General features: G+C 37.4%; 1 protein-coding gene across 10 annotated transcripts in view; it reads right to left on the bottom strand.

The window, feature by feature from the left end:
* The window catches only part of LOC129725878 (protein boule), an 82,085-nt gene that overhangs the window by 41,235 nt on the left and 13,590 nt on the right, over positions 1-27,260 (bottom strand). Inside the window, exon 1 of one of the 10 annotated variants that reach the window (XM_055682252.1) lies at positions 22,251-22,270. The exons of 6 other annotated variants lie outside the window; for them this stretch is intronic. The gene's annotated coding sequence lies outside the window, so the exon portion shown is untranslated. 3 more of the 10 variants (XM_055682248.1, XM_055682250.1, XM_055682249.1) reach the window with 3 other exon arrangements.

The raw sequence follows: 27,260 nt of genomic DNA, 5'->3' as shown, positions 1-27,260 counted from the left end.
ATTTAGTGCGAAATTTTGAAAATGCGTGGCCTATCTCCCGAGCAAAGAAAGCGAATTGTGCAAAAATGGGGCACCGTGAGTGGTCTTTCTATAACAAAATTAGCCAGAGAAGAAGGTATAAGTGTCGGAGCAGTTCAAACCGCATTGCGGAAGTATTGTGAAGAGTGCACATTTACTGATGCCCCAAGACGTGGTAGAAAACCCGGGCCTGTTGATCCCACAATGAACAAAAAGGTTAAGGAATACTACAAGCGGCATCCTTCAGTATCAGTACGAGATGTGGCGAGAAAGCTTGAAACCTCGGCGAGTAACGTTATGCGTACCAAGGGAAGAATGTGTCTGCAGACCCGTCGGAAGCAGAAGCAGCCAAAACGAAATCCAAAACAAGCTGAATCTGTGAAACCGAGAGCTCGGAAGCTTTATGACAAACTTCTGACCAAAAAAATGGGGTGTGTTATCATGGATGACGAAACCTACATAAAACTGGACTATAAGACTCTGCCAGGACCGCAATTTTATACATCACCGAAGGGAAAGGATGTCCCTGGACCAGTGAAAGCCATTTACACCGAAAAATTCGGCAAGAAGGTAATGGTTTGGCAGGCCATTTGTGAATGTGGGAAAATATCTCGTCCATTCATTACGAATGACACAAAGAATGGTAAAATTTACGTGAAAAAGTGTTTGCAGAAAAGGTTGTTACTCATGGTTAAGCAGCATAACAATCCTCCAATCTTTTGGCCAGATCTTGCTTCCTGCCATTACTCTAAGGATGCACTAGGGTGGTATAAAACAAATAATGTCACATGTGTCCCAAAGGAGATGAATCCTCCAAACTGCCCTGAAATTCGTCCTATTGAAACTTTTTGGGCTTTGACCAAGGCAAAGCTGAGAAATATGCCAAACCAGCGGACAATGTTGAAAAATTTAAAAAAGATTGGCTTAAAGTGGTAAAAATGGTCGGAGAACACACTGTGCAAAAGCTTATGAGTAGTGTTTAGAGAAAAGTTAGAGAACTCGCGTATCCTACGAAAAATAATCCCAACTTGAATTTAAACTGGAAAGAAAACACTTATTATCTATATTTCAGAATAAACTGACCCGAAAAACCTGATTTTTTTTGTTTTATTCAAGAAAGAAGATGTATTTATAATTTTCGGAACAGTCTATATAATTTTAGACCGCAACACCCTTTAAGGAAAGAGCGTATTTTCATAAACAATTAAAATTTTCTAACATATAGACCGTTCCGATAATTATAAATACACTTACGATCAACCGTCATTTCAAATAACGTGCAGTATTCAACCAAACGTTGGCTATGTCCTGTTGTTTACATCCAAAAGAAACAGATGCTGTCATTTTTTCTAACATTTAGTGCGAAATTTTGAAAATGCGTGGCCTATCTCCCGAGCAAAGAAAGCAAATTGTGCAAAAATGGGGCACCGTGAGTGGTCTTTCTATAACAAAATTAGCCAGAGAAGAAGGTATAAGTGTCGGAGCAGTTCAAACCGCATTGCGGAAGTATTGTGAAGAGTGCACATTTACTGATGCCCCAAGACGTGGTAGAAAACCCAGGCCTGTTGATCCCACAATGAACAAAAAGGTTAAGGAATACTACAAGCGGCATCCTTCAGTATCAGTACGAGATGTGGCGAGAAAGCTTGAAACCTCGGCGAGTAACGTTATGCGTACCAAGGGAAGAATGGGTCTGCAGACCCGTCGGAAGCAGAAGCAGCCAAAACGAAATCCAAAACAAGCTGAATCTGTGAAACCGAGAGCTCGGAAGCTTTATGACAAACTTCTGACCAAAAAAATGGGGTGTGTTATCATGGATGACGAAACCTACATAAAACTGGACTATAAGACTCTGCCAGGACCGCAATTTTATACATCACCGAAGGGAAAGGATGTCCCTGGACCAGTGAAAGCCATTTACACCGAAAAATTCGGCAAGAAGGTAATGGTTTGACAGGCCATTTGTGAATGTGGGAAAATATCTCGTCCATTCATTACGAATGACACAATGAATGGTAAAATTTACGTGAAAGAGTGTTTGCAGAAAAGGTTGTTACTCATGGTTAAGCAGCATAACAATTCTCCAATCTTTTGGCCCGATCTTGCTTCCTGCCATTACTCTAAGGATGCACTAGGGTGGTATAAAACAAATAATGTCACATGTGTCCCAAAGGAGATGAATCCTCCAAACTGCCCTGAAATTCGTCCTATTGTAACTTTTTGGGCTTTGACCAAGGCAAAGCTGAGAAATATGTCAAACCAGCGGACAATGTTGAAAAATTTAAAAAAGATTGGCTTAAAGTGGTAAAAATGGTCGGAGAACACACTGTGCAAAAGCTTATGAGTAGTGTTAAGCGAAAAGTTAGAGAACTCGCGTATCCTACCGAAAATAATCCCGAATTGAATTGAAACTGGAAAGAAAACACTTATTATCTATATTTCAGAATAAAATGACCCGAAAAATCCTGAATTTTTTGTTTTATTCAAGAAAGAAGATGTATTTATAATTTTCGGAACAGTCTATATTTGAAATATATCTGAAAACGGATGGTTAGAAAGTTGGTCACTATGAGCAGGCCCGGATTTGAGGGGGGGCAAAGGGGGCAGATGCCCCGGGCCTCCCGATTCAAGGGGCCCCCCTAGTCCTGAGGCGACCTTTTTTTTTGCTCGTCACCTTCCAGAACGATACCTCTAAATGTTTTAAGGAAAGAGGGCTTCACTAACAAATTTGCCCCGGGCCCCCCGCCGTCTAAATCCGGCCCTGACTATGAGCTTGATACTTCGAAATTACCACTAGAATCAATTATCATCATCGGAATATTATTGTTCTTGAGAACATGTAGAAAAAAATTGAATGATAGTACATTTGAACATGCAAAGGATATAGAGCTTTCGAGATGCTATGGTCCATCAAATGCTTATCAAGTTTATTCGAAGCTGCGTTCTCGCACTTCTGAAGTATCATGCGCTGAGAAACAAAATAATAATAGCTGCTATATACAGTGAACGATAATCTGGGTAAATAATAAGGTTTGCTGGCGATTTGCCATGAGTGATAACGATTATTGATTCAATATCTATCAATGATGAGCAGCTCACGATGATTTAGGTGTTTTAGTTTATTACTATTTCAAGTCCACCTCTGTGAGTGCACTATCTATTTGTGAACAGCAAGACCGTATATGTTTATTTTGTGGTTGAGAATCATTCTGAATATTTTTTTGTACATTCATTCACGAATATTCGGATTGGTTTGAATTATTTCTAGAAAAAATAGAAAAGCCAGTCTTTATCGGGAATGACACCTAGAATTGTGCGGTAAAACGTAATTGTTTGTTTTATTATTGGAAAGATGACAATCAAAATGATTGAACACTCATTCATTGGCTACTAAGAAAAAAAAATACTTTCAAGAATACACCCATTTTTCAAATCTCTGCTAATCCCATGTTTGTCTAGCCAGTAAAGTGTTCGTCCAATAATAGCTGTTCCCAATCGACTCTCTTCGGAGTATATCTTATTTTGTGACTTTGATTCTTGTAAGCAAGAGGTCACCATAAAAGTGTGTAGTGCTGATGCTACGTAACCTCATTTATTTATAATGAAAACTTCATGCGTCGTTTATGTAAAGCTAATAATGATTTATGAACAAATGCACGGTTTGTAACCACATGATAAGTGTAAAATCCACAGTTCTAACATAACACTGATCGAAAAAATGAAAAATGCATTCCAAAAGCTCAAACCGGAAAAAATGAAAAATTATATGTAACTATTCTACCATTCTTATGAATTCTGGTGCCCCAAGCCACTACTAGAACGCGTCAACTTACGAGAGAGTGTCGTATAGAAATTGCTCGCTGAGTTCGTCGCTTTAACGTTATGTTTACGAGGAAACTCATTTAAGTCTCTGAAGAAACGGTAATGGCTAGGGACACCAAAATTCATAGGATTTTTTTTTCGTTTGAAGTGCACCTGTGTTGACCAGTGTAATTGTCAACAACGGTTCTCAACAATCAATAATTACGTTGTGATATATATTGAATCAAATTTTGAACAACAGAATACCAACTTGATTTCAACTTTTTATGTGCTGATAATAAATGCAAGTTTAAATTATAATTATTTTCACTTGACCGCTGCTACAAAAAAGACTGATTGTATATCATAATTAGGCTCAAAGCAAATCAAGTCCGAAGATTTTCCAGAAGTAGCATGCACCAATTCTCACTTTCAATTACCACATGCGCAACTGCGAAAGAAAAACCTAGAGAGATTCGTGTACATACATACATCCACAATCCCACATACGGCGACAAACATCCAAATAGCCTTCATAACAATTTAACGTGATCAGCGTAACAATTGGAAAATTGGGGAAAATCTGCCCGAAAAACAGCATCAATGCGAGAATGGGAAGCTGACCGCAACGGACATGTTTCCGCCTCCTTTGGCATGTGCCTGCGCTCAATGTGAACCACTTTCGAACATAATGTCACACATATTGGATTCTAGTATTTCCCACCGCTGCTGTCGCTATTCGGATGTTAGGATGAACACGGCCGCCGACACACGGGAACTGCAAGCCAGGATAGCTCTGAGTAGCAGAATTAGCAGCAGCGGAAAGGCTGACGGTCTCTGCTGTACGTGTTTGCTTTAATGAGCTAACCTCTGTGTGCCAACAACGACAAACCATTCCCGGTGTCCCGACCAAAGGGGATTCGGGGATCACTGACAGGTTCGAAACGGGAGAGAAAAATTGCGACATCAGCAAAACCGATCCCAGCATCGACGCCTATCCGTAGGTGCTAGCGAAGTAGTTGCTGGGATTGATTTTCCATAGGATTGATGGTGGTCACCAAGAGGAAGCTATCTTTGCGTTTCTAGTAAGGTTATGTAATTACCTCGATTCGCGAGGCATGGGTCACGTTGTTACATATGATATTTGATAAATACTCGAAATTATTTTCCTATTAGTATATACTTGTAATTTTCCATAATGATTTCAGCTTACTCAAGGATTTAAAAAAACAGGTGTACTTATCTTGAAGCCAACAGAAAAGAAAACAAGAAGTCATCAACAGCACCAGACTTCCAGTCAGTTTGTCAAAGCATTTTACTACCAAAATATGACACTCATTTCGTGCTAAACGGCACTTCAGCCGCGAGTGAAGCATTTTGTTCGCCCATTTCGCAATAACTCAGCGCAGCCTTCTAGGCACTAAGTTCGCCAGGAGGTGCACAACAGCAGCTACTGCGACCGAACCTGGGTCGGCCTGCTCTTGACAGGTGTTGTTCGGAACCGGTTTTATTCTAGAATTTTCCGCTTGCTTGCGAAAGTAGCCCTCTGCTCAAGTCTTCGCCGACGTCTTGCTTTTCCAGTTGAAAACTCCTCTTCGGTATCATATAATTTCATCTGCACCAACTTCCGGGGACCACTTCAAGATGCAAAAATTCTCATTTGCAGATTCCTAGGCATATCAAGAAGGACCATTTTTAATGTGCGAGCTTTTTGTACGATATTTTAAACCATTCATCTTCCTCCTCTCAGTTCGTTTCCTTTGCTTCACAGCCTTTATAGGAACAAGAGCCTAGTATGGAAAGGAAACAGAAGTGGTTCGTTCACGTGCCACCTTTTCCCGCTTCCTCGAATAGTGTCATCCAGCAACCGGCTGAATGTAAGCAGACATAAAGTCCTGAATTCATTCTGTTGACAATGCAAGCGCTAGTAGGGGGTGCATCGTGCGTTGAAGTCTCAAAGATATTCTGAGAGCTTCTAAAGATTGCTTGAACTAGGAACACCCACAAACATCGGGATAGGATGTTTTTTTTTCTATTCTGCTCCAGTCCCGATGCTGCTGTAGGTGGGCTCTCGTGTACGGAACGGCACTCGTTTGAGTATGGACGATATAAGCGTACGTACAGATGTGATGATGCTGCGGCGCAAGGTCGTAGTCAGAGTAGCTAGCGGGGTCAGTTCGATTCGATTTTTTTTTGCGGAACTGACTGGAGTGATTGCAACACTGCGTTGATATTACAACTATCTGCCGAACGGAACGAAAATTCTTCCAGATTTGTTGCTGTAGCAGATGGAGGGTCTGGATGAGGCCCTGCTCTGCCGCCACTCTGCCGAGAAGAAACTGAACTGGATAGTGTGGTAGGCTTTAAATTATCGATTGTTTTACTTGATTGTACTACCCCAATTTGAGTTCGTGTGTAGATCGGCACACAAACGGCGAATTGGTCGGAAAGTAGGTTTATTTTTATTATAAGTGTCTTACTATAGTATTCAATTGAATTTTATTCTAGTTTATGCATACAATACTTATGCTAGAATCAATTCTTCGTGTCATGAATAGAATAAGAAAATGATATGCATTGAATTTTCCTGTACAGATATCTTTTACAGTGTATCGGTCCTTGTGAGTGTTTCCCGCAGAAACTCAGTAAAGTAGAGATACCCTCAATTTAATTGAAAAAAAACGACGCTATTGGTTCAAATATCAAAGTTCAACCACAGCGTACAAGTTCATCAGAGGAACATTACAAGGCTGGAAGAGTTATATAGTTTTTGTTTTCAGCTCACGCCCCAAAAGGTGTATTTGTTCAGAAGCATAAATCAAGACATAATTCAAGTAAAACTGGAATTATCAGGGGTTGGAGGTTATTCGTTGCGTTTGCCAAAAGATGGAGTTTCCCACTTTTTGATATTCTGAACAGAATTTTTATCAAAAAATAAAGTGCATTAATGTTCCTTTTTTACGCTCCAAAATTCATGTAGAATAGGTAATTTAGTCCAGGTATTTTCCCTCCCAAAAACTGTTTTAGTAATACTCGTTAAATTTTTTCATCACTCTTCACATTTTAGCTTTTCCTCAAGATTTAATTTTATATTGTAACCATATGAAGCGGGAACAAAATTCCGAGGCAGCGAGTTAACAAACAATCGTTTAATATTCGGACTGTGCACAGAGTTAGACTCGAGGGCATGATTTAAACATCGAAATCTCTTGAAAGTTCGTGATAGTTTTTGGTTTTTCAGTTTTTTTAAGCACTAGACACCCTGAGAACATAAATGCAACTAGAGAGAAACTGCTTTCATTGCAACAACCAATTATTATAATTGTATATTTCGTACCAGAGCAATAACTGCCGGTGGAAAACTAAATTAATGTTTTGAAAGGGGATATGGGATTATTTCGGCAGCGGTTTTCTTCGTTCTGTTTTCTACCGTATTCTAGTGGCGAAGAAAAACCGCTGCCGAAGTAGTGCGTCTCCTAACTTGGCAGTGGATGAAAAGGATTTCACAGAAAACATACCGCTTGTAAAGCCCTGCAATTAGTAAAATACCAGTCTAATTAATTGATAAGATCAACCTGGATTAAATCAATCTCAAAACAGTAAACAAATATCCTTAAAATTAGAGAGATAGGGGCAATATTTATGCTTCAAATTATTTGTTTAATCGGAATTAGAATCGGAACAGTACCTTCACAGCTCATCCCGCATTCTGTAATTGGAATTGGATTTTAGCCTTTGCCGGTATTAAACCTGGGCTTCTACTAACAGAAGGATTTCAGAGTATTAGTAAAGAATAGCAGCAACCTGTCAACAAAAATAAAATTTGAAAACATTCGGATCGTTCTCTGAGAGAAATCTAAATCAGTTTTCCTGATATAGTCTTCTTCATAACTGAAAGTTCAGTTAGTTTATAACTGAGAAAAATTCTTGAAAGTTCCGAAACACATGATTTGATATTATATAATTAAACATAGGTTTGAAGACAAATTGAAGACAAATAATTTTATCATGAAGTTGCATCAAGAACCATTGCGCAGTGGTTCCAATAGGCAAAAAAATGGAACTTAATTTCATAGCGCCTTCACCTTCATCCTAACTTAAAGATGCCTTCGAAACAATTATTTGTATGAATGACCTGCAAAATCTCAAATTATCAAAAATTATGAAAAGTTTTATATTAAAATAAAAAAAAAACTAACTTTAACTTTAGAGTAATGGTTTATTTGTAAAAAAAAATGTAGAAGATTTGCAAATATGAAACTTTGCTAAACAAACAAAATTTCTATCTTTATTAGGTACAATGTTGTAAAGTATATTATATGAAAGTTACTCAAAAATTAGTATTTTGTACTTAACTTTTGTGCCAATCACCGGCATCGAGATGGCAGTTCCACAATCAATACTTTGAGAATAAAAATGCTTTCCACTGTTTATTTTTACAAAGCACTCGTTCTCGGACAGTTTTTTTATATTGTCAGAGTATTCTGAGCTAAAAGATTGTAGCCCAAAATGCTTTGAATAGAGTGAATACTAAAATGCAGCTGGCCTTTAAAAAAAAGAGCCGAGTGATGTACGACATTTGGCCCTTTTGAGCACTTTCATACCTTTAGTTTTCCAGTGATTGCTATACCTTTCTAGGAGAAAGGCAATACTTTTGAGTAATTTACATGAACAATTTTTCACCCGCGGAAAATAGTCAAGTCAAAAACGTGTGCAATCAAAGTCATCATTACCATTCTCCCTCATGTTTTCAATGATGTTTAAGAACGTCACTGGCGTTTCTGGTGGCGATTGAAGACGTACTTCTTTTCTTTATTTTTTTATTACGTCTAGAACAAAATGTTGTACTAGCTTCAAATAATTTTGCGTTAAGATAAAACCAAAGATTAAATCAAACGAACCAAAACACACAAACAAATTTTTTGATAGCGAAAAAATTGCAATTTTTAGTCAATTATTTAATATTCTTTTTCAACTTAATTTCTATTTGTGGTAAGTGCGGTAAGAAGTCATATGTCAAAATATGCACAGTGGATAACACAGATCGACAAAGGCGAATAAAATCTTGCCGCAATGCTCAAAATAATTGTTGTTTTTTGTGTTTTAATTGTTATTTAAATTGTTTTTTGTTTTATTTGTTAGTTAGAAGCAGAGTAATTGCACGACGGGATTGAGGCTTCTACATTGGCTTACGGGAAAATTTGGGTCTCTGAAAAAGTTATCAGTTTAAAACCTACTTCTGTAGACACCCTCGTAAAATAACCTGAACGATTTCAAATATACAGTCATGCTCTAAATGTCACCTTTCACCAATCGAGTTTACCTGACCTCACTCAAGTACACTCTAATTGAAACAAATACAAAATCCATTGATACGTAAAGCAATAAAATAAATGCTTCACGATTTTTAATTGTTCAGATTCTGTAGTTATATAAACTATCTCAACTAAAATTCACAATCTTCAATCGCAAAGATTAGCTCACCTCATAAAATTTACAGTCCGTTTTGATTTAAACCGTGCGCCGCACAATCATCCACAAGTTGCGTTCTCTAACGAGCAAAGTGACAACTTTACGACAAAGGGACCATTAATTCCGCGAATACCGCGGAACAAACCAGAAGATTATACGCGCTCGCCTGTAATCACTTCGGAATCGTGCGGCATAATAAAGTTAGTTTATTTCTGAGTTTTAGAGCACGAGTCAGAGTAACGAGTAACGTGTAATTTCCTACTTCTTGGCTAAATCACGAGGTGCAGGAAAGTGTTGAAAAACACAATAAACAGGATAATGATAATGGGGGCGTGGTAACGAATCCAAAAAATAATTGCAATAATTTTGATAAAATATAAAAAATAATTTTTCTCTCTCTCTAACATAATTCAGAATTTCTCAAGAAAAAATTGTGGTTTTATTTGAATAATACATGCTTTCTTCCCCACCACTGTCCAGTTTTGTTAATTGCTCGCAAAAAATTTAAAGAATTTTAATATCTGGCACGGATTTATATAGAAAAGCAAATCACTATTATGATACATATGGCGAGGGTGGGCCGAAAGCAACGAGCAAGCTAAGCTGAACAACTTGAAGATTGATTTTGCTTTCTATTGCATCAGTTGAAATTGGCTTTAGTAGAAAACAACAACAAAATTATGATAATGGCATACCATAAAACAACAGAACCGGGAATAAGATAGCTGCCGATAATTTACATTTTTCTTATAGGTTGCAGAGATTAGTTAGTTATTCATGAATGCCAAACAGCCACTGTAATTATTGAGTTTGCTACACACACCCTCCCAGCTGGTCTCTAGGTACGATGCTGGCCTAACAAGCCAGTTATCGTAGGTTCGAGTCCCGGCTCGGGAGAGACTGTTGGTGTTAGTAGGGTACCAGCGCTAAGGGCCCCGCAATTGTCCTGTACACTTAACAGTTGGCTGCGAAGTCTGTGTATAATAAACAGAAGGTCGAGTTCTGAATCGGAATGTAGCACCAACACCAAGGCTTTGCTTTTTGCTTTTTTATTCTCACTTTTATGGTGCGTTGAAAACTGTTATTAGGTTATTTGACCAATTCAAGTTTCAAGAATTTTTGCATCAAAAATTCTAAGACATATTTAACATTTCAACAATCATTTAATCAAGCACGTAAGCATACTAACAAGAATTAAGGTTGCCATATATCTTAACGCACTTTGTAACAACGTGGTTTCGAAAACCCCTCTCTCCCTTAATAAAAAAGCTGAAGACGCCTTTCATCCATCGTAAAGTTTCGAAATCATATTTCACATTTACAACAATGTTACGCTCGATCTAGTATCGGAACAATTAGTCAGAACTAATCTAATTAGAGACCATAACCAGCTCACGATGATGAGTAAGCCAATTTCTTCCCTGCTCGAATCCCCACGTATCCGAGAGTTGGCCAGTGCTCAACTAACGACAGAACACATAACATTCCGCAAATCATCTGAGCGTTTAGCAAAGAACAAATAATCAAACATCCTCGCTGTCCCAAGAAGACTACTAGCTGAAGCGACTGCCCGGCCCAGTCAGTCACTGACTGGTGGGGCCTCTGTTTTTTGCTTTGTAGCAACTGCACAAACCGGCCACTCGGTCGGTCGGTCCCCAAGGCTATTTTGTTTGTCAGCCGAATGGGATTTACTGGGTGGCAATAGCAGCGACAGGAAGGAAGCGCAGGGGTCGACGGCTATCGTTTTTTATACGGCCCATGTAGAGAAAATTATTGCGCGAACCGCGGCAGATCTGCGGACGCCGAAATTCATGCATATTTTTACAAATGAAAGTTAAATAGAAAACGAAACCGTTTCTTCAGCCTCTCTGTACACTTACATACAGCAGTGACGGGGCACCGCGGGCAACGGCGACGACGACGGCCAAGCAGGCGACGACTAACATACCGAAAAAAAAACCAAACAAGTTGTTTGAAAACAAATGGGCTGTGTTAGACAAACGAAGGAGAGATAATCTGCGGCGGCCGAGAGTTTGCATACTGAGCAGCGCAGTGCGTGCAAACAGGGTAAACTGTCATTGAGTGCGGGTTTGGTGAATAAAAAAGCACACATGGTTAATTTCACAAGACAGATTCTACCGAAAATTTGGCATAATTTGTTCGCCCACCCAAACAAAGAGGCGAACACTGCTGCCAGACAGTTTATTTATTTTCTCTCATTCAAAATAAAATTTTATAGAATAGATTGATGATTTTTTTCCGCAGTCATATCGAACTGGGGTTTGCAACTAAGTTGCGTTCCGGTACGTGCATGTATGTTTTGGACGGCGATGACTTTAAAGATACACACTGCCGTGCAATGTGCGAAACAGTTATTAGCTTTGCAGGCACATCGGTGAGTTGTTGTTACTTTTACTTTTTGCTGTCCGCACCAAGCTCTCCTTTACTACTTTTTTTTTGCTTCTACCGCTAGTGTATTATGTGTCATTTTGCTTATAAGGCCGGGACTTTTCCGTAGACGTATGTACTAGAGTACGCCAGCATTTTTCTGTTTTCTTTTACGATAATAGCCTATCGCGAGTAATTTTTCCTTCCCTTCTAGTGCAACTTACCGTAACTCTTGCCTCGCAACCATCAACTAGCACTTGAATGACTTCCACTTGAACGAGATTTCTTCCTTTTTAGCAGAGAGCTTTTTACTGGCTTTACACGTTTGCTGGCTGCTGACTATTAAGCTTTTACTAGCGAGTGTGCTCAGGTGATTATTACTGCGCCGGGTAATGGCTCAAAAATCGGCTTCGATGTTAATTTAGATGCGGGTTGATTGTTTGAAAACTGAAACCGTAGACGGTCTAGTGCACAATGCTTCGCAAATTGGCAGCGGTTCTGTACCACGTGGCACAGCCGACCGTAATGGCTTGACGTTGATGGGGTAAAAGGAACTAACACGCTAAAGAAGTTTTTTTTTTTCTTTTATCCCACCAAAGAATTTGTTTAGTCGAAGTTTGTTTCCCCATTTCAGTATTCGTCTAAATTAAAATTGCCCAACAAGCGAAGTACTGGTGTTAGACGTATCAGTACATGCTTCAGGAAAAATCAAAAGAACGAATATTTTTTTCTACGTTCATGAAACTGCACTTTGAATGAGCCAAATATCATCTGGTCCCTAATCAAATATTTTTCCTACATAAACTAATTAATAGATTAAATATAATTGGTCAAATATAGGAAAAAAAGCCACTATATTAGACCAACTTCAACATTATACTAGACCAATTTCAATTTTTTTATCATTTTGGACACTTCTACTATTTTTGATACTGCAATGTATTTGACGTTTACAACAAAACTTTGACATCATCGATGTTTTAAACATTTTCTAGATTTTCATTTGTTAACTTATTTGATATTTTGACATTCTTAACAATTTTTCTAATTTGATTTTAGCCACAGGCTGGTTCGCCACCGATTTTTTTCATAACTTATGTGACATATTTTTGACATTTTGATGTGCTTTTTTACTAAACTGACGTGCAGCGAACAAATAACAGGCATGTTTAGAAGCCAACAAATCATCATTCAACTGCGGAAATTGTTGCAGCAGCCTGTTGGTAGTAGTCCTTCAACGCCTTTCTTATTTATATTTGCTCGCCTTAACGATGAGTTTAAAGATTTTTTGGCATCTGATGTATCCACGTATCGATAATTGAGGATATCTCACGAAAAAGTGCCGCTTCAATTCTAGCATTTATAGCAATCGAGGAAACATCAAAAGCTCCCTCAATATTTAGGAAAGATTGCTTCTGTAGAAAAGCCTTTTCTATATCATGGAATTATAAAGCACGTTCCCCCTTAGGAATACATTTAATTTTTGTTTCTCTCCAAGATTTTGGGATGTATTGTGTGACATGGCTGCAAATAAAAAACTGCTTTAAAATATCTTTTAAATAATAAAAGCCTCCAAACATGTGCATATTTCGTCAGCTCCAGGAGTCTTATGTGGCGAAAAACTATCTAGAGCCCATTTTAGAGACTAGATTGTAATTAGCCGGCGAGCTATCACCAAACTATCGGAAGAAGCAGAAAAATGATTGAGAGCATCTGACTGTTCAAGTTCTAAACATCCTGGGAAAGGTATTCGAAATAGGTTTGATAAAACCTGATCATCATTTGAACTGAAGTTACCATTTTCATCCCTGATGACGTTAATTTGAAAATCCATAGGCCTTGCTAAAACTTTATTAGGTCTGCTACCTTCATTTACACCAGAAACATTTGTGCAGAGGGTTTTCCAACTCCGTCGATCAGAAGAATTCAGAGTTTTCTATGCCTTTCGAGCTACTTTAAAAGCAGTCACTCCTTCTGTACGACGTCTGTTCCAAGCCTTTCTGCAATTCTTGCGCAATTTTTCAAGTTTAGTGTTCCACCAGGACGTACCTCATGTTGAAGTTTCCTCATAAACCTCCATGATGTAAGATGCTATAATTTCAACAAGATCGTCTAGATCAATGGGGCTTTCTATATTAGATTGTTACCCTTGGAACTTTGACGCTAGAGCATCGACAAAGGCATCCCAATCTGTATTTCTGGGTTCCTGAAACGAGTTACCTCTAAACATACATTCAGATGCTTAAAGAATATAAATCTTCGATCGGCTAATGATTCTTCTTCAAAAACTCGCCAATTATGCACTTCGTATGTGGAATTGTTTGTACAGAGTGTTAGGTCTAATACCTCCTCTATGCATGATTTACAAAAGTTGGAACATTACCTGTGTTTTCAAAATGTTTAAATTTGTTAAACAAAAGTACTTCATAAAATCTGAACCCCTAGGATTAATATTTTATCTACCTCAAATTACATGATGGGCATTTGCATCACTACCTACAATTAAACTTACTTATTATTAACTTATTATATACATGCATGAGGCATGGGCAAGACCTATTCATCCCGAATTAGTAAATTAGGATCGACTGCCGGAAGTATGGTTCTCGGACCAACGCAACGCTATATTGGCAGTACCTCACTATGGTTGGAATCGTGTAATTTCATGACAAAAGTCTGTAAGTCAGAAACTATTGAGACTAGAAATTTCATGACTTCTAGTAAATTTCTCTACAAAAAGAGATCTGTCTTTTAATATGACTGTTTACTAACTCGCGCTCAACTCTGTTAAGTGAACCCCTATTTGGTAAAAAATAACCATATAAGATGCATGAAATGCGCCTATGTGTACAAATCTGGAGGCCATATACGTACATTGTGAAAAAAATTGGTTAAGATTTTGAATAACTTCGAAAATGGCCTCATTCGAAACTTTAAATTGCATTCTATAAGACTTGAGGAATGACGCATTTTACAATTTTATATGACGCTTCAAATTGCTTCATAAGTAATCTAATTTTGCGTTTAATAAGATTAAAATTTTATACGATATAAACATATTTAATGTTGCATCTTATGTAATTTCAACTTGATATGTACATTTGAGCGACTTAGAATTGGCATCCTTATACGACATCTGTTTCGTTGAGATCATCGCTTTGCTGGGATTTTTATCTGATGAAATAGAGCAATAATTTCATATGTAAAGTTATAGATAATTTAATTTTATGAAATTTTGTTTAAAAAAAATATTGCAGTGCTGCAAATTGTCGACACTGCCAACGAAAAAGACAAAAACCGCACTTTCACTGTCTCATCGCTAAAGCAACACAGCGTTTGCGAAATTGAAAAAATGCTGGCTCCACTGTCAACTGATTGGAGCTGAAAGTCTCTTTCATTCTCAGCTCGTTCGTTGAAAATTGAAATTCAAAGATTTCAATTTCAACTGAAAAACTTTTCATGACATTGAAAGTCTGCGGCGCTGATTGCTATGTTTTGTTTTTACACTGATATAAAAGGACTTTTCTAAATTGCATTGAAATGGATCCGAAAAAACACTTTTGACGTAGAACGTCTTTGTTTTGTATACTTGATTACATTTTGTAAAGTTGAAAATGAAACTGGCAAATGTTGCGTCAGATTTCAAACAATTATAGCAAGCGAACGACTAAGAAGCATTGATCTTAGTCATATATATGACGGTGGATAGATAAAATGTGTGACAATTGTATGATTTGATGTTTAACATTGTTGCTTTACTGCTTAATGGTGAAAATTGGTGAAAAGTTCCAAGGTCAAGCTTTCCCATACATTTTCCTCGCTATTGCCTTGCTTCCCGAGCACGGTTAACAATAACATGGACGAAATAAATTCCACTGCCTACAAATTCTGACTAAACAAAGTGTTTTGTTTCGTTTCTCTTTCTCAAAACTGCGTGGCCACGCCTTCAATGCAAAAATCTACGCTCAACTCTATACAAAAGACTTCGTGTAGAAAATTCAACTTCATTCTAATTTGTCAAGAGCTGCTTACGAGTCAAGGTACCATCGTATGCTGCAGGATATTTTGCTGGCACAGCTACCGGAGGGCACAGTGGAGAGCAAATTTAATGGTGCGCGGCCAAGCAAAATATTCAATGCTACCGGTGGTGCGATCACCAGCGTTATGTAGCACGCATTTCTAGCTAAAGATTATGGAATCGGTTCTTATTAGAACTATCAATTCTCTAAGATAAGAGTTATGAGAGTTTTGGCAACTAGTGTGAAATTTTCATGTATTCATGTATTTCTCAATAATCATTTTTACAATAACGACCAGGACTTAAAAAATAAACGGTAGTGTTGCCTATGAACAGTTTAACGCAGCAAGATATAACTCTCATTTCAAGAAGTTGAAGGTGTTTTGTTTCGTTTCTCTTTCTCGAAACTGCATGGCCACGCCTCCAATGCAACAATCTACGCTCAACTCTATACAAAAGACTTCGTATAAAAAATTCAACTTCATTCTTTTCCTTAACACGCCAGCAAGTGGAGCCCATATACCTGTGCTAGATACACGGTGTATAACAGGCGTGGTGAAATATATTAAATGAGAGATGAAATAATTATATTTATGTATGTAACTAACCAGTACAAGTGTATCGTGAAATTTATTATTAAGAATGGATTGTAAAATATTTTTTTTATTGAGAATGGGTAACGGGCTTTCAGCCTATATTCGGATTTCAATAAACAAACATAAACAAACAAATCAATATTTATATTTGTCCTACGTCACAATTCCATACAACCCCTAGGGATGTACACCTCACAATACAATACAATACATACAGTATTTACAAGTTTAAAGTAAAAACTCTTGTAGGGTAAGTTTTCTATTGTGTACAAATTAAAAATTTCAAACCATACCTTGAAAGAATATAAAGTATCCACTGTTTTGTCCAAAGAGCGAATTTAAAGCCCGCAGATTTCTACGGTTGTACACATAATGAATATATACGGTTGTGTATTGATTCTGAAATCAAAGATTATGTTATGAGATACGTTTCTATTTTTCATTTGCTGCTGGAAGTACATGGCATCCAGCATGCATTGTATTAATCTTATGCAAAGTATTTTAAAGAAGGATATTGACGCCAAAGTGGTTTGATCAGGGGCATCTTTGTGACCTGTGACGATAACCTTATTTTAGTCTGGGACTTCCTTGAACTTTTATCATCCTCACAGACTACATCAGCTTCAATAGGGTTTTGTTGCAGTCATTGATCACGTACTGCCTCTGTCTCCCACTACCACCATCACTCATGAAAATTAGTTGGCGGAATGATTGATGATCAACCGCATGCGACGAGAGTCTATTCAACAATCAAAAATTAAAATTTTATTAGTTTAAAAGATAAATAAAAAAACCTTATCTACAATTTACTGTGCAAAAAGAAAAAGAACATTTTTCTGCATACTACGGCAAATGCTGTATTGACCAATGTAATAATCCTTGACCGTTACGTCAAGGTTACGTAGGGTAAATGACCCAATAGTGGAGGAGCTAAGCACGAGTTATGCATGTTTAGCCATGTTTTGGCTAAGAAAAACGAATCTAGCTGGTCCGTTTCACTATTTTCTGTTGAAATGGGTTCTATTTGATAATTTTGCACCTTAAAATTGACTTTGAACCCGCTTTGAGGGTTTAAATTAACTAAAATAAGTTGCACGCTTTTGTTCCAATAGTTGCGGTAGAGTTCCTATAGTTGTGAATGGGTGTTCCTGTAGTTGCGGTATATAAAACATTCGTGTTTGCTTGGTTAAATGAGGGTATTTGCCTCGCTTGAAGTGGTTTTTGATTGTTTTACTATTTATCATATTGTTTTTAATAGGTTGATAAGTCGGTTTGTAAGTAAATACAAAAATGCACGAAGTTAACTAAGAGACAGATTTTGCGCCAATTTGGTCAGATGTTGGCAAAATTCAGTGGGGTATGTAGGTTTTATTAAAATAAAACAAAATTTGCATACTTTTGATAAAATGTCTTTAGACTAACATTTAAAAAGGGCTGAAATTGGCTGAAGAGAAAAACCAATGGCGTTCATTTTGAAATATTCAGAAGAATTTGTTTTTTCACAAATGGTGACACTGGAACACTGGAAGTTAGAGTCTATTACCTCTGCTTCGTACCATGTTTGCACTTACATTTTTGACGTTAGTGTTTACTGAAAGAGCGACTTAAGCTGTGGAAGGCTCGTTAAAAGAATTACAATTACAAAAGCAGTGGGTAAGCATCGATTAAGATGTCATAAATGCATAATACAGCATTTTAGGAGTGAGAGCGATAGCTTTTGTGGCCGATCATGTAAAGTATCGGTAAACACACGGTGGCAGGGGAAGGTGGGGTTCAAAAATTGAATAGTAATAAGTTACATCATTTAGGTATGTCCCCTAGTACCTGCTTGTCCCTAATATACACAAGTTGTCCCACATACATATGTTCTGATAAACGTAAATCAGAATTGCGAAACATACCGCAACTATAAGAGCATAGTGTATCCTGTGAACCAATAGTGGAGGAAGTAATTTATAAATAATATGATCATCTATTAACGAACTTCACCTGTGCAACAGTTTCCATAATAAACTGTTATATGGGAAAATAATTATATGAGTAATAATCGTACTAAAACCACACACATATCTTAAAACAATCGAGGACAAAATAAGAAAATGGGTAGTGAGTGGTGCCTTCCGGGTAAGTTTCTGAAAAATACAGTATTCTTCACTAATTTGGATATTTTCAGTATATATTGTTGTAGTAACATATGTACTTATGTTTAATCTATTATTTCTTCAACATGTAGCATAAGCAATTCGGTTCTAATTAGTTTAAACGATGAATTTAAAAGCGATGCCGCAACTATTGGTGCTACCACAACTATTGGATCATCTACCCTATTTACTTTATTGCTTGTCATTTCACACACACGACTAAGCTATCTGTTTGAGTACACCTCTTATCGAGAACTTTTTTGAGAATTTAAGAATTTCTACTATTTTATTGTATGGCAATGAAAAATTGTTACTTGAAATTTTCTTAGTTTTGAATTATCTCAGAAAAATCCCAAACAATAACACCATTTAATTTTTCTCAGAACTGGTGAATAACTGAATAATCAACTCGTCAAAAAAGGGGTTTGAGTCGGAGGTATTTTTTTTCAGTTACTAATGAATGATGTTATTTTTGAATCCGCACAATAACTTTATTCAGGTTATGCTGATTAGTGAAACTGTTTTTTTATGCTGCAGAGTATGGTTAAGTGTGCGAAAATAGGACTTTTACAATGATGATGAAGCCCTGCTTGCCAATTACTTTAGGAAAGATAAAGTTTTTATTTAAATTCCTGTTCATTAAGTTGGATTTTGTTTGGTTTCAGCCTTTTTTAAAACGATTTTTTAGTGACTAAAATCAGCAGTTTTTTGATAAAGAACCATTTCAAATACACGGCCGAACACTAGAGTACACAACAGCATTAAAGGACTTCCTACTGTTGGAAAAACAGTCATTCAGACAAAACTGACATACGTAAACTTTCCTTAAGAGAGGCGATCAAAAATGGCCGAAATGTCGGGCAATTTACACCGATTGACGCTTTGAAAAAAGACTGTGAAAGCCAAATAAACTCAATCCGTATAAATTTGAAAAATCTATATTGAGCGTCTTAGTAAAGTGATTTAAGAAATCGGAAAAAAGAATTATAAGTATTCCGTTAGACTCTACTAGAAATTTGGGAAATAAATATTGAACTCAATCCGTGCATATACGTATTGCAGTCGAAATACGTATTTGCAAGGACTGAATTCAATATTTATTTCCCAAATTTTTGGTAGAGTCTAGCGGAATACTTATAATTCTTTTTTCTGATTTCTCCATCCGTATAACAAAACAACCTTAATTACAAGTCTAGGCTATATACCCCGCGTTACTTGGGATAAATGACCTGAAACCTTTAGAATCAACCCTTACATATATTTCGCTACATGTTCTGTGAAAAATGTCTGCATTTGTTATGTGCAACTCTTCTCACTGTTTTTATCCTCGACTGTTAAAGGAAATTATCATCTCCACAAGTAATCTATACATGTGTTGTTTGAATTCCAAAAAAAATCTGAATTTTGGAAAAAATAACAGGTAGGTATAATAAAATCTGCATACCAATCCAGCAAGTTCAAAAATTTAGAAGGATTTTTCTTGAGAATGTTAACGAAATTGAATCAGCATCACTGCAATATTTTTCTTGGACGCTTTTCGCACGCATCAGAACAAAATTACTCACATCAAAGCACAATTTGCATGTTTTGAACAAGAACTGAAACAATTTTTGTTTCCGTTATGAAACAACGTTAGAAGCGAGTATGCGATAAACAACCTGCATTCCATATTGCAGCCGTAACCCCTAGTGCGTAACACAACGATCGTGATAAAAGGTAAATTTTGCCACCAGTTTAAAGTGATTATCAAGTAAACAAGCACTTCAAATCTGCCAAACACTCACAATTTAATACACACATAAGAAGTGTCGTTTTTCCGTGCAGAATTGTTAGGGCCGGTCGCAATTCATTTCAAAACAATTAAAAATAGCCAAACAAGCTACGCTAGTGTTGAAACAGAAAAAAAACACAGCGAAAAACAGTACGATTAGACGGTGAGAAAAAGTAATTAATCTTCTTTTCGGCGTAGATGTGTGTGTTTTGTGAATCCAAGAGAAAGTCACATCTAGAAGAAACGACATAAATGTATTTTAAGTCAGATTTATTTGTATATCAGAACAATGGGTCATCAAAAAACCGAAATTGCTCTGAAATCTGAACCACTTTGGAATATAATATAAACACTACACACCTGCTGCTCGATGGCATGACTTGGTGTGTTCGTGTTTTCTATATTTACAATATTCTTACTTTTCCGTAAAGATAGGCCACTAATAATCGCTCACGCCCCAACACCATGTGTGCACGTATCCATTACCAACCGTGACAATCGGATTCCGATCAGTCGACATTGCAAGCATCTCCAAAATAATCAAACTGGTGCTAACCGAACATTTCCTCTGTTGCAAATCATTTTTTCTCACAAGTCATCTCAAACGTATATCTGCTGATTACTAATCATACTTTTGATTGATAGTAATCATTAGTCATAATTATACTTGATTCGGAGCTACTCAAAATCTCATTCATAAGAAACTTTACCTTTAGAAAAATAATATTATTTATAGAAGAAAACAATCGATCCATCATATCCATCATGCACCAGTTCATTTTACACCAAGATTAACTTTAAAAAAGGAGAATCTTTACACAGTCCCATCCGTTCGCAAAAAGTTTCCCTTCGCCTTCAAGCCGAAAACAATAATCCATTAGTCGAAAGCAAAACACAGCATCAAGCCACCCTTTTTGTCGTGTGCCATAAAATCGATTGAAATTTCTTCACTAAAAACTTGACTACCAAGGAACACCGAAATGCTAAAATATAGGTTATGGATAATTTATTTATTTTGGTTCCCTATCTCTCCTGGGTGCTCTGACAGGCTGACTGGTGCTGGTAGTACCACTGATTTTTGCTATAGTTCGATATAACGATCCGAAACCCACCGCTCAGTCACACATACAACGATAGCACACACACAAACCCATACACATCTGAGCAAACGTGTACGCTCTCACTGTGGACCGATTAGCTTTCCCGGATGTTGCCGTAAGGATACATAGTCGTGCATCCCCTGCTTCTGCTAGTCGACATTGTACTGGGCGGCAATTCCCGTGCCACCCGCCGAGCAGTATGAACCCAGACTCTCTTCGTCGGTTTTTCACCAGCAACTGACGTTCGCAGCGCTCTTGTGCACTCACTTCGCCCTTATATGTAAAATCTTGGTTCTGGCTTCATTTCACGCTTCCTTCTGCGTGACGGATGAATGATGTCTCTAAGCCTTCTAAGGTTTCCGAAATCTCTGTGACGCAGAAATTTCGCAGTCAGGTCAGCCAAAGCTCCCGGTCAACTGGCTCACTCACTGTTTCCGCCTCATCTAATCACTATCCTATTCGGGTGAGATTCATACAACTCGGATCATCCGCCACAGTACACCCTCTACGGTTAATTTCATTTTTTAAAAATAGGCACCAGCAAATTTACTTGTTTTCGCTTGACAAACTGCACCAGCAATCCTTTATTGCGGATGATATCAACTGTATTTCACTTCGGCCATTTGGCAATCAGCTTCCAACCAACCAGCACAAAGAGCTAGTCTGGTAGAAATAATCTATACACTATCCTGTGAAGGAAAAATATTTTCCGCTAGAGTATAGAAAGCCCACACGAATTATCTTCCTCGTAACGGATTTTAGTGAACACAACATACCATAGGAAATCAAACACAGAAGGATTTTCACCACACACTATATAGTTGTTGCTATTTCACTAACTAGGCGCCAATAATACTATGTGACACAGACGGTTTCACACGCAAACGCTAGTCGCCACGACGGTAGAACAACGAATACTGACAGCAGTGGGATCTCAGAGCTTACCATGCTGATGATGATGGTAGGAAATTCTTTCCGACGCCGAGCGAGCTCTGGCACACTAAAGACTTTCTTCGTTTGCAATCAGCACATAGTCGCGGATCGGCAGACAGTGTTGCCAGGCCAAATTGAAATCGTTTTGGGTTGATTGAAAATGTGTAAGCTTGGTGATTGGGAGATGTAAATGCATTTTTTTCGAGAAAGTGCTCCGTTTTATATAAATTAATAAGGGGTTCACAAATCATTAGTAAAATTCCATTATGTAAAGTTCTCAACACTAACAACTGCCTTGATACTGACTTGGTTTTTCACCAGTAATGTCCACTAATGAACTAAAATATATTGTAAATTCAACAAAAAAGTAGAGAAGCCTTCAATTTACACCGTGCTCACGTTTTGAAGTAAAAAAAATAATTTGGTGAAAAAAAAAAAAAAATTGTAAACATACGAGAAACGATAAATTTTCAAAATAAAAACCCGTTCAACAGTCTGTTTTAGGACTATCATATTTTACGTACATGATCCAGGCAATGTTCCCTCATATAAATGAATTATTAAAAAGCTTTACGATATTATGTCAGCACGGATAACTTGCTACTTGATATTACCTTGACCAAAAAACTAGTATTATAAAAAAAATATTGTCAACATCATCTTTTTCAACTTTCAATGGTGTACCTGAACTTAACTAGTTTTTAACATCAAAACGGTGATTCTACCTACGATAAATGTTTTTTTTTTCCTGTATAGACTTTCTCACTGCGATCAGAATCGTGGATCTATTGTGATTCATGGCCGGGTGTCTGCTGTATCCCGCATTTCTTTTATTAGCAATACCGCTATTGAGAAGTGGCGTGCTTATTATTATTTTATCCGAGCTTGTGTGTAATGTGATTTTACCCTTCTCCTTACACGCTGTCGGCTCTACTATAGGAGAAGTTTTGTTGTGCCTTCTGGCAAGTTTTATTGATGAAAGGGACGTTTTTGGTAAAGAGGAAGTCAAGCAAAGGTATTATAGAATTCAGCGTAAAAGAAGGGTAAGTGGATGGGGAGCCTAGTCTAGTCTAGTCTAGTCTAGTGTACACAGCCAGTACTTGAAAGGATCCTGGAAAATGATATCCACCATTTTAAAAAAAAAATGATTACCATACATTTTTCTTGTCAACGGCCAGGCCTACTGTGTAGCGAAATATAATATAATATAATCTAAGATCGGGGACAATCCGTACCAACCGATCCGTATGTAAGAAGTAATATACCTAATTCGTTGGGAGTGATAAAGCTAAGAAAGTACACTCCTTTGTTGACCAATCTGCTGCGATGGAACATAGGTATTTTCTCCTTATGTTCGGGTTTCAAAACCAAGGATATAGCGCCTTTACTCGCTTGAAGGGTAAGTGGATGGGGAGCCTGAGAATAAACCCATGCATAGGTTCTTTTTGACATCGAAAGGCCTAATTCTATTAAGATTCGAACCCACGATCATTCGCTTGACAAAGCGGACTTCGCAACCTTGCGGCTACGCAGCTCCTTTTTATATAGAGATGATTGTTACAAATGACGATGTATTGCTCCAATTATTCAATTATTGTTTCTATAATATATTCTATAATATATTATATATTGAAATCATCGGTCTGATAAATCTTATTGACTTAAAACAGATAAAGCGTCCCGGGCAGCCTTAAAAGTGCGTTGAGGCCAAGAGACGTCAAACGCCGTTTAGTCATCGGTTACTAGCTTAAGGGAGGGGTTTTTACATCGAATACGACTTTAACAGTATGAGGCCGAGCGTTGTCATGCAGAATAATCACTTTTTTGTGCCTTTACTTGAATTGTACCTTTTTTGACGTAGAACTACGTCTCTCAGGAAGTTTAGCTACTACATAGGGAAGTAAAATGAAAATTTAGAAAGGAAAAAAGGGAGAAGTTTGTTTAATTTCAAATGCTAATAATTCTTTCAGCAATAGATTGGAAAATCATCTATGCATCCGGACAAACGCAGAAAATTATAGTACTCTTGAACTATTGTACTATTTAAAATTATCATTGTTGATACGCAGGCTTTTTATTAGTTATTTAATGCTTGCTTTTCTTAGCACGGTCGACAGAATATTAAACCTAGTTAACCGGGAATGCACTCTTTGGGCTATATAAGACCTTCTGCTCAAATCAATCATTTTACTAGTAGATGGCGACTAGGACGGTTCTATTTAAGCAGCAAGAAAACAATACGCAAAGGTTTTGGGGTGCTGGCAATCAAAATCTGTGTGCCGACGAATTTCCAGTGCGAAAGCAGCTTCCCGCTGTGTTATCAAAAGAATGCCTTACTTCCACATCCGAGGATAGCATAGAGATGCGATCAGCATCATATCCGATATTAAATTAAACAAAAACATGACCTTCTGAGGACGAACCAAAATCTTCAATTGAAAAGTTAAAATTTTCTCGTCCACTTCATTCTAAATTCGACTTCATTGCCATGTCATAGCATGAACTGAATGTTTTTATCCTTCGGCAATGTGCAACACCAAACAGCAGCGTAATATACTGTTGCATAACAGAGTACGGCATCGTCAGTTATTTGCTTCCACACGACACTAAAACGCATATACCTAGTAAACCGGAAACCTACTATTCGGGCTCTGTAGGAGCCTGATCCTGCTTAAACCAATCATTTTACTAGTGGATGGCGACATAGACGGTCCAAACTAAGTAGCTGCGGGTATCTTGCAAAAACATATCAGAACAATTTTGGGAAAAACCGCGCCAGCAGGTTGACGCAGAACTACATAAGTTTGTTTGTTACATTACTTGCATTGTTGCAAACGAAATTAATCAACAGTTATCGTAACTTTTATTCAGAAATAATAAAATAACACAGTTAAAATCCATCCTCATGTCTGTAGGCAACACGTAACAAAGTAATCAGATATAGCGTAGCTGAGAGTGTGCTGTAACTTTTGCTATCTGTTTTCCGTCGGTAGGGCCCGAAAAAAAGAAAGCACTTGCCGTTCCAAGCCACAACACGATATGGGTTATGTTGTTGCGTGTGTGAGAGCTCAGTCATCGGACCTTCTTCGCTGGATGAAATGTGATCATTGAGTCTTGTGTTGATTTAAATCAAGAGGAGACAAAACCTAACAAATAGGATGAACTAGTCAGAAAACAAGCCTGGCCTCTCATAACATTAATATGGGCTGTATTTGGGAATTTTTCGGTTGCTGCGTACGAATAACTGCTGTAGCCAGCAGTGGTAACAACGGTTCCTATTTCTTTCGGTGAAGCAAAAAAAAATATTATCTACAACCTTGTCGGAGACATCAAATCAATCACACAAACCGTTTTGGCTCTGAAAGCATTCGTTATCATCAATGCGTTCCAAGAAGAGCAATTTTAAATTGCTTCTCAAAAATGAATCGTGATCCATAACATTAAACCAATAGCACAAATTGGCATCTTTTTCCCATAGAAACGTCTATGCAAAGTTTCAGCCAAACCAAAAATGGCAATTAAAAAAATATAATAAAACTGGGATATTTTTTGTGGAACTGTTTTTTTCTTTTATGATGTTACGCTAGCATTGAAGATCCTATCACAACACTTTACAAAAAAGAAAATCAAAGTTTCTGAATGGCCAGTGCAGTCTTCTTCCGACCTTCATCCAATCAAACATCTTTGGTCTATGAGAAAATGGAGTTTCAAGAACAGAACCAATAAAAATTGCTCAATTGCTGCTAGTAATTGCAACTGATTCGAACTGAATGAACAAAATCGTACCAGAAACGACTGCTAAGCTTGTCGAATCAATGCCACGACGATTTCGAACAGCATTTGAAGATAAGAGTTGGTCACACAAAATTTTGAATGAATGTCAGGAAAATAGTGGAAATATTTTTTGCATAGGGGTACTGGGGGTAAGCCCGGCCCCCTAAGGAAAATGATTCTTTAGTAGCACTTGATGGCGAATATTCTTATATTTCTTTCACAGAATCATTGCCCTGATTGTTATTTTACAAGGAATAGTGAAGTTTCGAAACTAAGATAAAAACGACGTTTATCAATCAGTGCGAGTGAAACCGGCGCCCCTGGGGGGTAACATCGGCACCATGTTGTTAATGAATTTACTCGAATTAACTGAACCAATTTGAATTCGGAAACCACCAAATGAGAGATCTTAAATTTATGTATGTTACTGTTGAATTTAGTTGTTGTCGGTTAGCTGGTTCTGGAGAGATTACCGGAACCAGTTATTTATAAACAACGAAAGAATTTGATACTCGGCAAGCCTATCATGTGACACTTTAAATCATATTTTTACCTAGTTTAACTAAGCCAGGATCACTCTTCTAATAACCAGGATTGACTCTTCTAATAACCCTTGGAATTATTCAAAAATCACAGAAGTGCTTGAGTGCATGGTTCTAAGTCGATTCAATAATTTATTTAGCAGCAAGACGTCGGTAATAGATGAGAGATATGTGTCAGTAACATCCAACTAGCCTCAGACCATGTCGAGCCTACCCCACTCACTGGGTGACGGTGTTACCCCAACCACACCCATTTTTTTGAAGAGTATTTCTACAACTTTATCGCTTCAATTTACCTCAGATAAAATTCCTGTGATTGCTAGCAATACAGGCAATAAATTGTAGAACAACGAAAAATTATTTTAGTTTTTTCAAATGAATAAAAGCTTAAGTTCCACTCACGAAACATTACATCCGTTTACGCATCAGCTGCAGTAGCGTATGTTTTTTCTATTATTTTGACGTTTGACGTTTTACGGTGGCTTCGATGTATTTTAAAATGTCTAAAATATTAAATAACAACACTTCACATATTCCAAAACACAGTTAATCAGCGTTTTCTAGTAGAATCCTGGGAGTGACGGTCTTACCCTCAGTGCCGAGCTTACCCCCAGTACCCCTACATGTAAATACTACAAGTACAGGTTGTATGAAATGGTGACGTGGGACTAAACACTGTAATTGGAGGGATTTTTAGACACAAATG

Source organism: Wyeomyia smithii, chromosome 2 (assembly GCF_029784165.1).
Source record: "Wyeomyia smithii strain HCP4-BCI-WySm-NY-G18 chromosome 2, ASM2978416v1, whole genome shotgun sequence".
Classification (NCBI taxonomy): domain Eukaryota; kingdom Metazoa; phylum Arthropoda; class Insecta; order Diptera; family Culicidae; genus Wyeomyia; species Wyeomyia smithii.
The sequence above is the reverse complement of the archived record's forward strand: the minus strand, read 5'-3'. Positions and strand labels throughout refer to the sequence as shown.